Here is a 15,956-nt window from a genome sequence, read left to right as displayed (position 1 = left end):
GACGGACGCTTCCTCCTCTAAAGTTCTAAATGGTACCCCGTGGCCAGCACGCGATTAGGGGCCACAGAGAGAAAGAAGAAAAGCAAGAGTATGCCTCCTCTTATTCCTCATTCTTTGGGGAGAGAGTACTTCGCAGGCCTAAAGCAGAAATAACAAGGGGACGTATATGAGACAAAGGGAATCCCTGTAGGATCCAGCGGAGGCTATCTGAAACGCCCCTTCTTTCCGCATGACCCTGACCCTCCCCAAGTGTGAAACAATTCCTCCTGTTGCCAGAAGGGAATGAGCCAGGAATTTGACTACCACATGGATGACAACTTTATTTTGTACTATTTCCCATTCTCATTACACTGCTGATTCATTTGTCCCATTTTTTGCCCTCTTCTATGCTCTTTGTGCAAATTAAAAAAAAAAAAATGTTGTCTCTGACTTTGAATTTGCACCGTAAGCCCAAATCCTCCCTCCATCGCTGCTGGAGATGGTCTCCACCGCCAGAGTCAACTCTCTTCAGATGACGACGGCTCTCTCTCCTGACCCTTATGCTTTCTTTCTTTCTCTGGGGTCTGCCGTGCTTTCCCAAAGCTGCCTTGTCAGTGTCCCTATCAGCCCCCATGTTCAGACACAAGCTGAAATCACTGAAATACTAGCTTCCCTTCTCCAGAGAGTCCAGCCCCTGCTTCTCTCCCAATGAACACAAACTGCCAGGCTCAGGGCTCCCCTTTGTTGATTAGGATCAAACCTCACTCTCTGCTAACCCAGAGAAAGGAAAAGGCAGACAGTCATGCTAAGAGGCTGGAAAAGAGCTTCCTCTAATCCTCCCCAAGCACTGGAGAGAAGGCTTTCAGCCAGGCCAGGGTCATTTAATGTGTTCTGCCGTGGAAAAGATATTAAAAATGATTAAGTTCATTAGAAAAGAAAGAAAAGAAACCTTGTCTAAAGCAATGACCTCTACCCGGCAGCTGTGTTAAACAAGTACCTTTTCTTGGGATCTGACAGGTGTTGGGAATCTCGATAAAGGTATGCGGAAAGGCAAGACCCACCCACACCAGGGAGTGGGTCTCTCCGCCCAGCAAACCAGCAGAAGCGCCTCAAAGAGCAGAAGCAAACAGCACTGCAGTCTCTGTGCTGAAGAGGAACCAAAGTGGATGACACAGTCTCTGGCCTCAAATATCTTCCAGTCTGGACAGAGAGATGAGAAAATAGAGAGAAAAGAATAGTACCTGATGGGCACACAGTGGACACAATAAAAGGATCCCTGGAGGGAGGACTTCTGTGCTAAACCTTGGAGGAGGAGTTGAATTTGGAGGGGCAAAGAGGATATTCCAGGTAGAGAAGAATATTTTGAGCAAACGCAGGAAGTTTAAAGAAAGGGAAAGGCAAGTTTGGCCCCATGGGAGAGTGAGAAAAACAGATTGAGTCCTTAAGAGCTTAGACACAAACCAATGAGCTGTGAGCTGTTCCAGCATCAGTGCGAGTGTACTTTTACCTGAAAGAGGATGATCACCTCTTAACGGGCTCGGGATTCCCAGAGCTCAGCATCCTCAAGTTTCTACCACGCCTCTAGGGAGAATGGCATTGCCCAGATGAAACCTCTGAGTCATATTTGGCCCCTACCAGCAGTCTACTAGTGCCAGCACTACCACTACCGCTTACACCAAGATAACTACCATTCGTTCAACACCTAACACCTTGCGGATAGGGGCTCTGCATAGAGATAAGAATGACTCCCATGGTAGAGTCTTGGAAATTGACTTCCCAAGAGACTCATGTCCAGACCTGTGCACGAGTAGGATGCCCCCCGCTATGCCAGACCTGGAGCCCAGTAGCACCCACCCAACTAGGCCATCCTTGCACTCCAATCAAAAACAAAGGCTTTTCACAGCATCACCCACCTGTGTACTCCTCTCTGATGACGCAGAATGCCCTTGGAAGCCAAACCAGGGAAAGTCACCACGTGGTGAGATACTCCCAACTGTACTGGCAATGTTCACTCGCTCATAACCTTCACTGTGAAAAAATCCTTGAGGCCTTTACAAGCAATATATCCCCTTACAGCAGACTTCGAGAAATGCAACTCTTTCCCAACACCTAAGACCCTCAGGAGCACCTAGAGAATTCCCATCATCAACTACACTTTGTAGCAGGCATAAAACGAAACGCGGCACATCCAACGTCTGAGATTTTCCTCCTTGAGAAGACCCCGTAATGCAACTCTTAGTTTGTACCTTTATGTTTCCTTTAAATAAAGAAAGGGAATTACGGTTGCATCATAAACTCCATGCCCTTCAGCTCCGTCTTTCTAATGACCATTTACAGATGAAGAAACAGAAGTTAAGAGAGGAAATAAATGTTCCTTGAGCGAGGTCAGAAGGCTAGTGAGGAAAGAAGCTGGGATTTGAACCCAGGTCTACCTCTATTAGATATATTTCTCTATTAGATATACAGTTGACCCTTGAACAATGTGGGAGTTAGGGGTGCCAACCCTCTGTACTGTCAAAAATCTGCATGTAAGTTTACAGTCAGCCCTTCGTATCCGTGGTTCCACATCCACGGATCCAATCAACAGCGGGTCGTGTAGTACTATATTAGATAGAGTTCTTGAGCTATTGAGCTATTCACTCCTATTCACTCCTGCTCATGATGGGGTGAGGTGTGAGGGGGCGAGAGAATCACTGGGGTGTTTTTCAAAACACCCATGCCTTAGCCCCACCTCGGTTCTGCCTTCTTGAGAAGTTGCAGTGATCTGCTATCAGACCACATGGGGTAAACGTATATTACGAAAAGTTTCAGAGATGATTCTGATAATGTGATTCCTCACGTTGGCAGTTGAAAACCTGTGCACTAGACCACATCGTCTCCCAGGAGTAGGAATTCCTGACTGGAATGCACTGTTGGACATTTAAGAATTCCATGAGCTCCCTGAGAAGCATGAAGTGCTCTGTGCGTGTACCACACACATTATTCTATAATTTTCACCAGATTCTTAAACTAGTCCCCCACTCAAACTTAGAAAGTACTCCTTTGGAGAAAATGTGGAATTTTTCCACATTCCTAAAGCAGAAATGTTAATTCTATCCTTTCCAGCTTCAACAGGCCCTGGACACATGTCATTTTGAGCCATGATTCAGAGTACTCACTCGGCCTGCATTTAAGGCAATGGTTTCCCCAGTTTAATGTAATATTGCTACTGGCAAATAGATCACTCTTAGAGGCATCGAACGTGCCAACTTTTATATCCACCAAGGTAAAAAACGTTCATCAGATTTTGTCTTTTCATTCTCTCAATGGGCTTTAATAGATTTCTGTCTGGGATCAAAAGGCTGGCTGAATACAGGCCATGCAGAAAGTTTTGTGGGTGAATTAAGGTGACCACTAACTGCTTGAGCTCACTCTTAGCCTCATGATTTGTAGGTAGAGAGTTTGCTTCTATCAGACACAGTTGCCCCACTGGGATCACCCTGTGTGCGTGGAATGGTCAAGCAAACACAAGACCCTCGCAAGAAACCTGGCTGGGTTTTGAGCACTGGTCTTGGCATTTGTCACCCTGATAAGGTGCTTTTCTATTGGTTTGGCCTGGTTACACCATTGTGGTAGGAATTTTTGTTTAAATATTTGTGGACAATCCTACTGCTGTTTTAATTGCTTCCTTATATTCTCTGCTGGTATGTTTCTTTTTCACCAGTGGTTATAGCTATACCTCTACTGTATCTCTTTCCTTCTCTGCAGTGTCCATCACCACATTCATTGATCCAAACATTCACTGAGCACCTGTGATGTGCCCAGAAGACTGCTAGGCACTAAAGAATGAAAGTGAGATGGGACATATGGTCTCTGTGTTCACAGAGCAACTCGAAGCCCAGTGGGGGAGACAGAGACCTGGATCAACACAGCGTAGTGAGAGCTTCCGGAGAGTTAGGTTGCCCGAAGGAAGCAACACTGAGTCTTGGAAGTCCAGTAGACATTAGGCAGGTGAATGGGGAGCAGGTGGAGGAGAGGCTAGCCAGGCAGAGGAGGTGGTACACAGGGAGATGGGCAACAACAGGTGTGTCACTGGCCACGCCCAGCCCATCTCACAGTGGCCAGAATAGAGATGGTTTGCAGATCACGCCAACATCACCATCCCTCTTTAAGAAATGTAAACAGTCTCCAAGAGGTTAGTTGGCTTGCCAAGAAGCAAAGCTGCTATTACGGGCTAAATGTTTTGTGCCCTTCCAGATTCGTGTGTTGAAGCCCTAACTCCCCCTTCCCCCACACCGTGCGATGGTTCTTCTTAGTGGGGCCTTTGGGAAGTAATTAGGCTTACATAAGGTCATGAGGGTGGGACCCTCATGAAGGAATTAGTGTCCTTTTAAGAAGAGAAAGATAGCTTAAGACAATCTCAGGTCACAGCCATGGAAAGTATGGACTTTGAGTCCTGACTCTTGATTGTCTAGAGACTGATAATTGAGGTGAAATGACCATTTCTTGCTTAACGTATTAAATTTTCAACAAAATAAGGCAGCTCCTTTTGGAAAATCCAGGATGACCAGCGATAGAGAATGATATGTGATAGGAGCTTTAAACTCCATATTTTATACCCAGGGAGAATTCCTTATAACTCTCCAGGCATTTCCCCTAGGAGTGCTAAGAACCTCCACCCCTTAAAAAGCTTGGGGTAGGGCTGGGGGAGATGGGCAGAAGAGGAGGGATTCCATAAGGAACCTACATGGGAGATACACCCACCCCAAATGCCTCCTAGAGTGCCCATCAGAGTTTAACTCCTCCAGTTGAAAACCTATTCAACTTTTAAATTTTGGTTACCACAGCATTTTCCAAAGATTTTAATCTCAGATCTGCCTCTAAAATATATCTTCTGTGTTACCGCTGTTATTTCTGGTTTTATTGTTTTTGTTACTTTGATCGTAACAGTATTTAACATCCCAAGGATCCCAACTTAGGAAAACTGCACAAGACCAGTAGAAAGACCTACAGACACATATTCACTGGCCCAAAATTAAAAGAAGGTAGCATGTCAACAGCTGCTCTCCTTCTGTGAGGCATTTCCATTCATTTTCATTTTTATGCTCTTCTGAATTTCTAAGGCTTTCAATTTGAATATTTTCCTTTCATAATTCAGGGGAAATTATTTCTTAGTCTGGAGCCAAATAAATAACTATTTATGTTACTCGAGGACACTTCCTACTCCTGTGCCAGTTGTAGAAACTGAAATTATTTATTTTTACAAAGACTTGGGAGTTTTGAGTAGTTTGAAGATGCTGAGAAATGGAAATGCAGGATATGTAGATATTCTTTTTTTTTTTTTTTTTCCTGTATCAGTGGTGCTCAAAGTGTGGCTCCTGGACCAGCAGTGTCACCTGGGAATTCTGAGACACAAAACTTCCCCCACCCCATCTGCACACATCTCTACTGAATCAGAAACTCCAGATGGGGAGTGTTTTCACAACAACAACAACAAGAATGCCCAGCAGTTTGAGCATTGCTTATACTAGGCTTAGAGCGTCACAGGTGGGCTCTCGGTTTTGGAGGTGGCATGATGATCCTGACTTCCCCCTTCCAGCCACCTCCCCCATCAGTGTATTCCCCGGGTCAGCAGAGGAGGGGAAGCAGCCGTCTCCTAAGCTGATTCTGCCAGGTGTCTGTGAGGGGTAATGTCGCCTCATTGTCTCTATCAGCCTTCAGCTGTCCCTGCTCTCATTAGTCAAACTGCACCAATCAGCAAGTGGGTCCAACAGCTGTAGAGCAGCAGGTGCAGTAATGAGGAACTTCCCTAACTGGGGTCAATCCCACACCCACCCCCCCAGCCCACCCACCAACCCTCATGGTGGAACCCAGCCCTGCAGATGCATTTATACAGCATGAGGTGGGCCCTTCTGCCCCCTGATTTCATCGAGGCCTCTGCATGGTGCCCGTACTCACACACTAGCAGGTGGGAGATCTCAGCTGGGATGCAACCCAAAGACCATCCCTCCGGAGCCCCGCGTTTTACAAGAACGAATCTGAGGTCCACAGAAGGGAAGAATAGGGCCTACCAACACTGGAGTTCAGAATTCCTGTCCCTCAATTCAAAGCCATCTGCAGCACCCCCTAATGGGAGCTGAATATTCTTATGAAATAAATACACGTAGCAATGAATCAATCACCACCTTGTTATTGTGACACATATAACGTAATGAGTAGATATCTATCATGCATCACTCACCATTTCAAATAGGCTACCATAGAGGACAGATTGCAAATGACACAAAACAGCCCTGAATTATGCTCTCTTCCAGGGCTGTTGTAAGGATCCCCGTCTGCCCTTTGCTTAAATCACAGCAATCAGTAACCATTTTACCCCTGGTCCTTTCAGTTGCTGCCAATTCATGATTGAAGCAGTGGGAGGTGCTGGGAAAAGACAACCGGCTTCCAGCAGTCCCAGAACTACTGCTCACTAACCAGTGTGACCTTGAACATGTCACTTAAAATACCTGGCCTCAGTCTCCCCTTCCTTGAACCGCAGGGGTTAGTTAATAATCTTCAAGGGACTTCCCACTGACAGTAACGCACGCTTAATACCTACTTCCAGCTTGCCTACTTGGGGCAAAGAGAGATGCTTCCTGCAAGCCCACTGAGACAGGCCAGCCTCTGTGTGCTCAGACCTCCTTGTCCCCTCCACCCAGCACCCCCATCACAGGGCTTGATCCCGTGGAGGCTCTTGGGAGTCAGAAGTCCTGACTAATTTGCCTGACTGCCCAGCCAGCCTTGGTGGGCTCGTTTGGCATTCCGGCGACACCTGGCTCTGGCTCGGGGAGGAACTGTCCCTGCCCCTCCGGATGGCCATGCTGGATACTCGGAAATTAAAGATGAGACTACCGAACGCTGAAGCACCCCTCCCCATCCAGAGAACGCTGGAGACACCTGCCATCTACGGCCCTAAGAAGAGCTGGTCCCCACTCGGGCAGCCAGTGTTGGTCTTAAATTACCTAAAGAGCCTGAGTGTGGGGTCTGGGCTCCATTTGTTTACAAAATAGGCACTTTCAAAGGCCCTTTACTAGGGCCTGGCAATTCCCAGGTCCCCTGCTATAGGCTGATGCATAATGCATAAGATGCTGGGAAATGTGTATTCATGAGGGCGGCTTGGCTTTTGTCAAAAAGAACCGTGAAATATTATGATGGAACAATTTTCATTTCTGCCACATTGTTTTTATAGTGCATTCATGACTGGGGATTGAGGGCTTTTCGAGTTTTGTCTGGTGCAGATGTTGCAGTGCTGAGAGCTGCTTCAGATGCCTTATTCTCCAACTTTGTTGCTGACAATTACATGAGGTGGGGGGTGGGGAGGGCGGCTCTCATATGGAGACAAAGGATATATGTCCTCAAGTGATCTTGCCCTGAATGCATTCAGGAGGGTGGGAGGGAGGAGGGAGGAGGGAGGGAGGGAGGAAGGAGGAGGGAGGAGGGAGGAGGGAGGGAGGGAGGGAGGGAGGAGGGAGGAGGGAGGGAGGGAGGAAGGAGGAGGGAGGAGGGAGGGAGGGAGGGAGGGAGGAGGGAGGAGGGAGGAGGGAGGAGGGAGGAGGGAGGGAGGAGGGAGGAGGGAGGGAGGAGGGAGGAGGGAGGGAGGAGGGAGGAGGGAGGGAGGAGGGAGGAGGGAGGGAGGAGGGAGGAGGGAGGGAGGAGGGGGGAGGGAGGAGGGGGAGGGGAGGGAGGAGGGGGAGGGGAGGGAGGAGGGAGGAAGGAGGAGGGAGGAGGGAGGAGGGAGGGAGGGAGGAGGGAAGAGGGAGGGAGGGAGGGAGGAAGAGGGAGGGAGGGAGGAAGGGAGGAGGGAGGAGGGAGGAGGGAGGGAGGGGGAGGGAGGAGGGAGGGAGGGAGGAGGAAGGAGGAGGAGGGAGGAGGAGGGAGGGAGGAAGGAGGAGGGAAGAGGGAGGAGGGAGGGAGGGAGGAGGGGAGGGAGGAGGGAGGAGGGGGAGGGGGAGGGAGGAGGAGGGAGGAGGGAGGGAGGGGGAAGAGGGAGGGAGGGAGGGAGGAAGAGGGAGGAGGGAGGAGGGAGGGAGGGAGGAGAGAGGAGGGAGGGAGGAGGAGGGAGGAGGGAGGGAGGGAGGAGGAGGGAGGAGGGAGGGAGGGAGGAGGAGGGAGGAGGGAGGGAGGGAGGAGGAGGGAGGAGGAGAGGGAGGGAGGAAGCAGGAGGGAGGGAGGAAGCAGGAGGGAGGGAGGGAGGGAGGAGGGAGGAGGGAGGAGGGAGGAGGGAGGGAGGAGGGAGGGAGGAGGGAGGGAGGAGGGAGGGAGGAGGAGGGAGGGAGGGAGGAGGAGGGAGGAGGGAGGGAGGGAGGAGGAGGGAGGAGGAGAGGGAGGGAGGAAGCAGGAGGGAGGGAGGAAGCAGGAGGGAGGGAGGGAGGAGGGAGGAGGGAGGAGGGAGGGAGGAGGAAGGGAGGAGGGAGGAGGGAGGGAGGGGGAGGAGGGAGGGAGGGAGGGGGAGGAGGGAGGGAGGAAGGAGGGAGGAGGGAGGGAGGAAGGAGGAAGGAGGAAGGAGGAGGGAGGAAGGAGGAGGGAGGGAGGGAGGGAGGGAGGGAGGAAAAGAAAAGGGATACTGATGTATGGAGATGACTCTTGACGCCAGGGCTCGGGCGCGGGCTGCCCTCCTTGAGGGGGCCATTATCTGCATTTTACATCTGAGGAACTGAAGGCCCAGCAAGATTGAGGCACTTGTCTGAAATCACATAACCAGTGGATGGTGAGGCCTGGGTTTGAACCCACCTCAAATGCCCAAGCTTACGGTCTCCTCCAGCTCCAGGAGAACTAAAGCCGAGGAGGAGCTTCCTCCATCTGCAATGCATCCGAGAGACCTGGGGGTGAGAGGCGCACACGCGGCCACTGGGTGAGGCCCCCATCCCGGGGAGGAAGGGCTGGGAGTTCGACCCTGAGCTGGCACCCGGGCACCCATGTGTCAGGAGGTGGAGGAACTTTCTGAGATTCCACCGCTCCTACCTTCTGGTGCCTGTATTCTAGCTCAAGTCTGTGGACTGCAAACCCCAGCGTGTCTCATCCTGCCACGGGGCTGCCTCCTAGTCCAGAAAACGCTGAGCCCCTTCAAGGCCCTCAGCCAGGAGGCAGTGCATCCCCAGAGGCGGGCACGGGGGCATAAACTTCCCTCCCAGAGGCAGGCACGGGGGCATAAACTTCCCTTGGCTCGCAGAGCTCCAGCCAGGGTCAGAGCACAGGCTCCCACACCCGCTTCTAATGCACCCGGCCTGACAGAAAGGCCAGGCTGCAGGCAAACTCAGACACAAGGTGGAAGAAGAATCCATCCCGGGACCATCGGGGAACAAAGCCAGCAAGAGAGACAGGAGCGGCCAGGGCCTCACGGCTGGAGAAAGACGTGAGTAGGCACAACACGGGGGTCTCCTGAGGCCAGCAAGTGTTCCGAGCCCTGAGTGGCTGGACGCAGAGCAGGGAATGCAGGGGCGGCACAGGCACAGGGGGGTCCCCGAGGACCCCCCGCCCCTCCTTATGGAGGCGACCCAAGTGGGTCTGTGTAGGGGGGCAGAACTTGCCTCCCCAAAACCTCACTTTGGGGCATGTGGATTATTTTGAGCTGAAAACAATCAGGGCCCGAAAGACTTAGGAAGAAACTTTGTCCATCCCCCTAACTGACTAAAAGAATTTAGCTAGAGGGCCTGTTCCCAGAATAGCGCTATCAGCAGAGACATCTGCTGAGAATATGGGCTTCGCTGCGGGGAACTCAGCAGGGGGCCTGGAGATCAGCGTCCTCTCTGTGTCCCAGTGTCTCTGCAGGGCCCACCAAACATTTATTTACCAAACATTTGCCTTTCCGTCTCCATGTGAGTTACTTTCCTCCCCTTTGAAGTCCCAAACCACTGCCCCCAACATCCTCTTTTGGCTTTAACTGGAAGTGGTACTTAAGGTGAGGGCGTACATGGCGAGTTCATTTTCCCGGCTCTCTCCCACGTATATACGTTACCAAGCTTTTGTTTGATGTTCTCCTGTTAATGTGTCTAACGTCAACTTAATCCTTAGATCAGCCAGAAGAACCCAGACGGGTAGAGGACAATGTTTTCCTCCCCAGCTTTTGAAAGTCTGGGGAAGAAACAGACACATGTGGAGACAATGATGTGTCTCCTGAGACGTTATCAGGCCGGGAGTACATGAGGATCTCCAGACACATTCAGGTCCACTATTCTTTTCCGCGCTGAAGTCATCATTATTCCGGAAATCTTGTCCACAGGGCGATCAGCTGGGCACTTCCGGTGCTCAACCACTAGTGTTAGGGTGGTGATCTCCTGGCAAATCCAGCCCCGCACACCTCTGCCCATTTCTAAAACAGAGCGAACTCTTCCTCACTTGCAGGTCTTTGCACTGACTGTTCCCTCTGTCTCCGATACCCTCCACCTACCTCCAGAGCCGGTACCTCCTCAGCCTTCAGATCTCGGGCTATCCAGCCGGTTCTCTCATCCCGGCGTTTCCCATCAGAGCGTGCTGTTTGGGTTCGCTGCTGCCGTGGGGATTGTTAATGTCTTGTTGTCTGTCTCCAGCTGTGATCAAGTCGTGAGAGCAGGGATCAGGCTGTGATCTGTCCACCCTTCTTTCCCCGGGACCCAGCATCACGCCTAGGACGTGGTCAGAGCTCAGTGAATGTTGAGAACGCATGAATCGGTTCACAGAGTGCCATGCGATAACATTAATAGGCCGCACCGAAAGGGCTGAAAATCCAACAATTCGCTCTCGTGCCGCACAGGGCCCTTCTCCCTATTTGGATAAGCGAACCAGGCCAGGGGCAAGTTCCAAAGCACGAGAAAACAGATCAAAGCTCACCACCACCAAGTCCAAGAGGTGGCCCTGACCCTGCTCCCCCCACGGCAGTCAGGCAGAGTCTTGTCAAGGATCGGAACAAACGTGGTTTCCAAACCCCACGCTCCCGGGTACAAGTTTTGTAACCATTAGCCTCTGTTTTCCTACATCAGCACAAAGGAGAGTGAAGTCATCTGCTGAGATTGCCACGAGGATGGAGTGTCCTCACCCCCGCTGCCCCAAGGAACGTTTGGCAAAAGTCTGAAGACATTTCTGGTCGTCACGACACCGGGGTAGAGTCCAGGGATGCGGTCAAACATCCTAAAGTTCACAAGACATCCTCCACAACAAAGAATTACTCAGCCCCAAATGTCAACAGTGTCGAGGGCCAGAAACACTGCATCAGAGATAATGCAGTTGCACGGGAAGCCGTCGAATTCGTCCCTCTCTGTGACCAGATGCACCTGCAGGCAACCAACTGCAAAGGTCTGACCAGCCTCAGCTGAACACTCCCTGACCGCGCCTCCAACCGGCCTCCGCCCACACCAGTGTCTCACCAGGAATCCCCGCTGTCTTAGTCTCTTTGGGCTGCTGTAACAGAACACCACAGACTGGGTGGCTGGAACCACAAACACTTACTTCTCACAGCTCTGGAGGCTGGGATGTCCAAGATCAAGGTGCCAGCAGATTCAGTGTCTGGTGAGAGCCCACTCCCTGGTACACAGAGGGCCATCTTTTCACTATGTTCTCATACACTGGAAACGGCAAGGGAGCTCTCTGGGGTCTCCTTTACAAGGACACGAATCCCATTCATGAGGGCTCCACCCTCATGGCCTCATCACCTCCCAAAGGTCTCCCCTCCAAATCCTGCCACATTGGGGATTAGGTTTCACTATATGAATTTGGGGAGGATACAAACATTTGGTCTATAGCACCCATCTTCCGATTGTTATTAAGATCCTTCTTTCACACCTGAATGCAAATCTCACTACACAAAAGCCTCCACCTGTTTTCTGTGCTGTTAGCCTTGTTTGTCCTACTGCACTGAATGTCCTCGGCGGCACAAATTACAGCCTGCCCGCCGCTGAGGCTTTCTCCTCCCTCTAGCCATCCTTAGGCCTTAGCACCAGGTGTTGCCTCCTGAGGAGAGAACTTGGCTCATGAAAAAGGAGAGGGCTTCTTAGGCTAGCAAATCCAAAGTCCTAACTGTACGGCTTCTTCCTGTCTGGCTTTTCTCATCTGCAAAATGGGCACCACTGAATCCATGTGTCAGGCTCTCCCCAAACAATGAGACACTGTTTGTGACATGTTGCTTAGAGTAGGCAATACAATGCCACTGTTTCACAGGAAGAGCTTAGTAGAGCCTGATCAGCTGAACGTTAAATCCAACCCTCTCTCTTGAGCAGAGTAAGGTTTTTGTTTTCTAATTCCTTGAGAGCCAAGCATCTTGTCAGGTAGGGGAGGACAGTATCAGGCTTCAAGGTGTGTATCTGGAAGAGGTCATTTTCTTCCTGAGATATCTTACTCTTTCATCTCTCTCCCTATATAAAGTCAAAGGGCTTCCTTTCAAAACCTGGCAGAGGTTTTGTGGCGTGAATTCCCCACCTTTCCTGGTCTGATCACACCTCCTGAGTGCCAGCCTGCCACGTGGGGAAACTGCCATTGCCAGCTCTGCACTCCACTTACAGCCTGTTTATGAGAGCGAGGAGGGTCTACAATAGTCATCTCCTAAAGAAACAAGGGAATTCACAGCTCTGGACTCCCAGTTGTAATTTCCAGGGCATCCAGTGATTCCAGAAGGAGAATGTCAAAGGGGCTGACGGCTCAGAGCGTGGGGAGGAAACATTCACCTCCAACCACTGTGGCAAGTCCGTCAGGGTCAGGGGCATAGATCCCAGCCCCCCGGGGATCCCCCAGGACCTCCTTCATCTAATTCACAGGCCACTGTTTTATGAAGTTCATGCAGAAACATCAAGCGAGGGGAAAATGTGCTGGCGGGTGAGGAGTAGAGGGTGTACCCATTTTATTTGCTGGGAGGACCACTCAGGATGTCTCAGACAGGTCCTACTTCTTTAGAGTTCTACCCTTGATGGGGAGTAAGGAAGGATAGCATTCTATCCCTGAACAAACCCAGCACAAACACATGTTTCAGAGCAGGCTTCATGTGCCCCATGCTATTACACTGTTGGCTTCCAGAAGGTCCCCAGTCCTTTCCCTCCACTTCTGCTAAAGTCCCTCCATTAATTCTTGCACCAGAAGCCATGTGACCAAGCAGAAGACACCGTGAGCACTTTAGCAGCTTACCCTAAAGATTTTGCTAATACGTGCAGCTGTCCCCAGATAGGGGACCACGTCAGGAGGCAGCCAGGGTCCCATCCCTGGAAACATCAAGCAGAGGAGAGCTAAGAATCTAGGAGGGGACAGCAGAGGGCTATAGCAGAGACTAATCCACAGACACGGCAATGGCTATCTGGGGAGGCCAGCTGACAGCAGCAGCTGAAGAATATTTTATTTCAGTGACTCGAGTCTCACCACTGCTGAGAAGCTGGTCACAGCTAAGGCTTATCAGGCTTAATATGTGAAACATCATCCAGAAAGCAGCAGACAAAAAGCAGACACAAGGCTGACTGATATCAAGGACGGCACGCAACCCCAGAGGCTGGGCTCTACTGGGCAGCCTGCTCTCGCCCCCTCCTGCCCCACTGTCCCTGTCTGTGACGTGGGGACAACAGTCTCTGCCTTGCTTTTCTATTGTGAAGATCAGAGTAGATGAGCATTCAGAAAAGGTGAGCTAAACCCTTAAACATTGAAGGAACTAAGGAATTATGCTTAGAGGATGAACATTTCAGTACTGCTTCTTCTGGAAGCTTCCCTGATCCTCCCTGACCTGGTCAGTTCCTGCCATTAGCTCCCAGAGTGCCAGGTCGTCCTCCTTCTACTTACGGCAGTCGTCATCCCAGATTTCTCCATCTGATTCTTTGGTTTGTGTTTGTCTCACACGTTTGACTGTAAACACAGAGCAGGCAGGAGCCGGGTCTCTTTGTGTTTGATGTTGTTGTTCGTTCTTACCATGGCCTCCCGGCGCAGGCCCTGATAGACGTCAAACGCCTGAACAAATGGATAACCACAAGCTCCATGGTGTTGGAAATGAACTGCGGCAAACTGCCCCCGATCATTCCCGATCCGTCACTACAAAGGTGTCCGCAGGCTTGATAACCACCAGTGCGCCTCTCTAAGAGAGACCATTATCTCTCCTGAAATTTAGCAGGTTAATGAAGGTGGCTGGCATTTATTCTGTTTCTTGGGGCTACGGAATCTTCCCTTATCTGCAAACGACTTAAAAATATTGTGCAGGCATCCTGAAACGTTAAGCGACTTTACTAGGTTCGCTCTTAAAGAGAGAAAGGGAAAAAAAAAAAAAAAAAAAAGCTGGTTTTGCCTGTAGTTTCCAGCAACCACATTTATAAAAGCAAAGCCTGAAGCTGGAACTTTGGGGTGAGTTTTCAAAGAAATGTGAGTCCTGTAAGTTAAATGCTACTTTGTGCCGGCGGCACAATGCACGGTGATTATCAGTCCTTGATTATGTGGAAATCTAAAGATCTGTGGCCCTTTAATTCAGAGTCCAGTGGTTTCCAGCAAGTATGTGCACTACTGCTATTACATTCATGGGGTAAACTGTGCTTTGCGCTCTCCTGCCATTTCTTACGAACAATTCCATTTTCTCCAAACTTTTTGAGCAAAGGAAGGTCACAGAACAGTACTTTTTTTTTTCTCTTCTGTGTTCCTTGTCCCAGGTGAAATTCCCCCTCCTTCTGTAGTGAGCTTTGGATAATGGCCTCATTAACTGGGTTACATTCCCATTTGGCAGAGGAACAGGTGGGCAGCACAGAGGTAATGGCTCTCGGATAAGAGAGCCACAAAAAGTGAATTGTTCAAAGGCCCCAGATGATTAAACAATTACTCTCTCTGTAGTTCATATTTTAGAGTAAACAGCATTTACCTAGACTGCATTTTTCTTCGTCTCGGAAACTCGTCTGCCTCTGCCGGCTGCGTGTCGGTCCCCTTTCTCCCCGATGAAATTTCATCCCTCCAGGAACTGTTCGCTAGCAGAAGCTGCTGATCTCTGGCCAAATGAAAAACGCCTGCACGTTCTGCTTCTCATCGTGCATCAAACCCTCATTTCCAAACACAATACCCTTTTCCTGATAGCCTGCTGCACTCCACTGCCTCTCTCTCCACACTAATTCAGAGGTTATAGCTCCTTTGCTTTATAACATTTACCAAGGGTGCGGACGAGATGGCCTCCCACTTTAAATGGATTTCCAATTTTCAGAGGCCATTATTCAGTTCCCAGCTCCGATGTCCTCGTCCTTGTCGCTTTTGAGTGTCGGTTATAGTGGAGTAACGGAGCACCTGAACGAAACCAAGCCTCCCGAAACTGGATGTTCGGGAACTGCTGAAATCCCAGCATCTCAACTGGGAGTTCTGGCATTTGGGGACTAATTGTGTTGCTGAAATGTGGCCCGATCTGAAAACTGTAACCAGAAACAACGAAGAATATTTGTGTGTGTGTGTGTGTGTGTGTGTGTGTGTGTGTGTGTGTGTGTGTGTGTGTGTGTGTGTGTGTGTGTGTGTGTGTGTGTCTGCAATAACACAGGCACTCATGACCTGAAAACAAGTGTTTTTATTGAGACAAAAGGAGCAAATTGTGTTTTGGGGGCTCCTCCGAAATATACAAGGTGGTGTGTCATAAATTTGGACCAAGTTCAAGTTCCATACAATTAGGGGCAGCCCCTGAAATCCAGCCCAAGTGGAACATGAAAGTGCAATAAGGTGTATTCCCGCAATCTGCTCTACTCGAGGCCAGAGTCTCGACCCTTACACTCAGGTGATGGTGCTTCCACCAGGTCTCTATCTACACTGAGAGGGGATCCCTATCTCTAGCCCCGTCCTCAAGATGACGAATGGATTTACTGAATATGCTGAAGTTCACACGCTGGAAGGAGAACTTGATTCGTGTGACTCCACAGACTGAAGTGAACAGACCACATAGAAAGCGCGCTGGGCTGGGAGCCTGGACTGCGCTCCCCACGGTGAGGTCAGGATCAGCGGCGCCAGCAGTACCTGGGACTTGAGAGAAACGCAGAACCTCGGGCCCCAGCCCAGACTTACTG

General features: G+C 50.4%; 1 long non-coding RNA gene across 4 annotated transcripts in view; it reads right to left on the bottom strand.

Moving 5' to 3' along the window:
- LOC117197007 (uncharacterized) overlaps positions 1-15,956 on the bottom strand; it is a 234,244-nt gene that overhangs the window by 179,748 nt on the left and 38,540 nt on the right. For 3 of the 4 annotated variants that reach the window (XR_007474105.1, XR_007474104.1, XR_004477474.2), the window contains exon 2: positions 10,388-10,526. The exons of the other annotated variant lie outside the window; for it this stretch is intronic. This is a non-coding gene — a long non-coding RNA (uncharacterized LOC117197007). The remainder of the gene's footprint in view (positions 1-10,387; positions 10,527-15,956) is intronic. 4 annotated transcript variants of the gene reach the window in all.

Source organism: Orcinus orca, chromosome 20, assembly GCF_937001465.1.
Source record: "Orcinus orca chromosome 20, mOrcOrc1.1, whole genome shotgun sequence".
NCBI classification, from domain to species: Eukaryota; Metazoa; Chordata; class Mammalia; order Artiodactyla; family Delphinidae; genus Orcinus; species Orcinus orca.
Note: the sequence above shows the minus strand (reverse complement) of the source record. Positions and strands in the feature narration are given on the sequence as shown.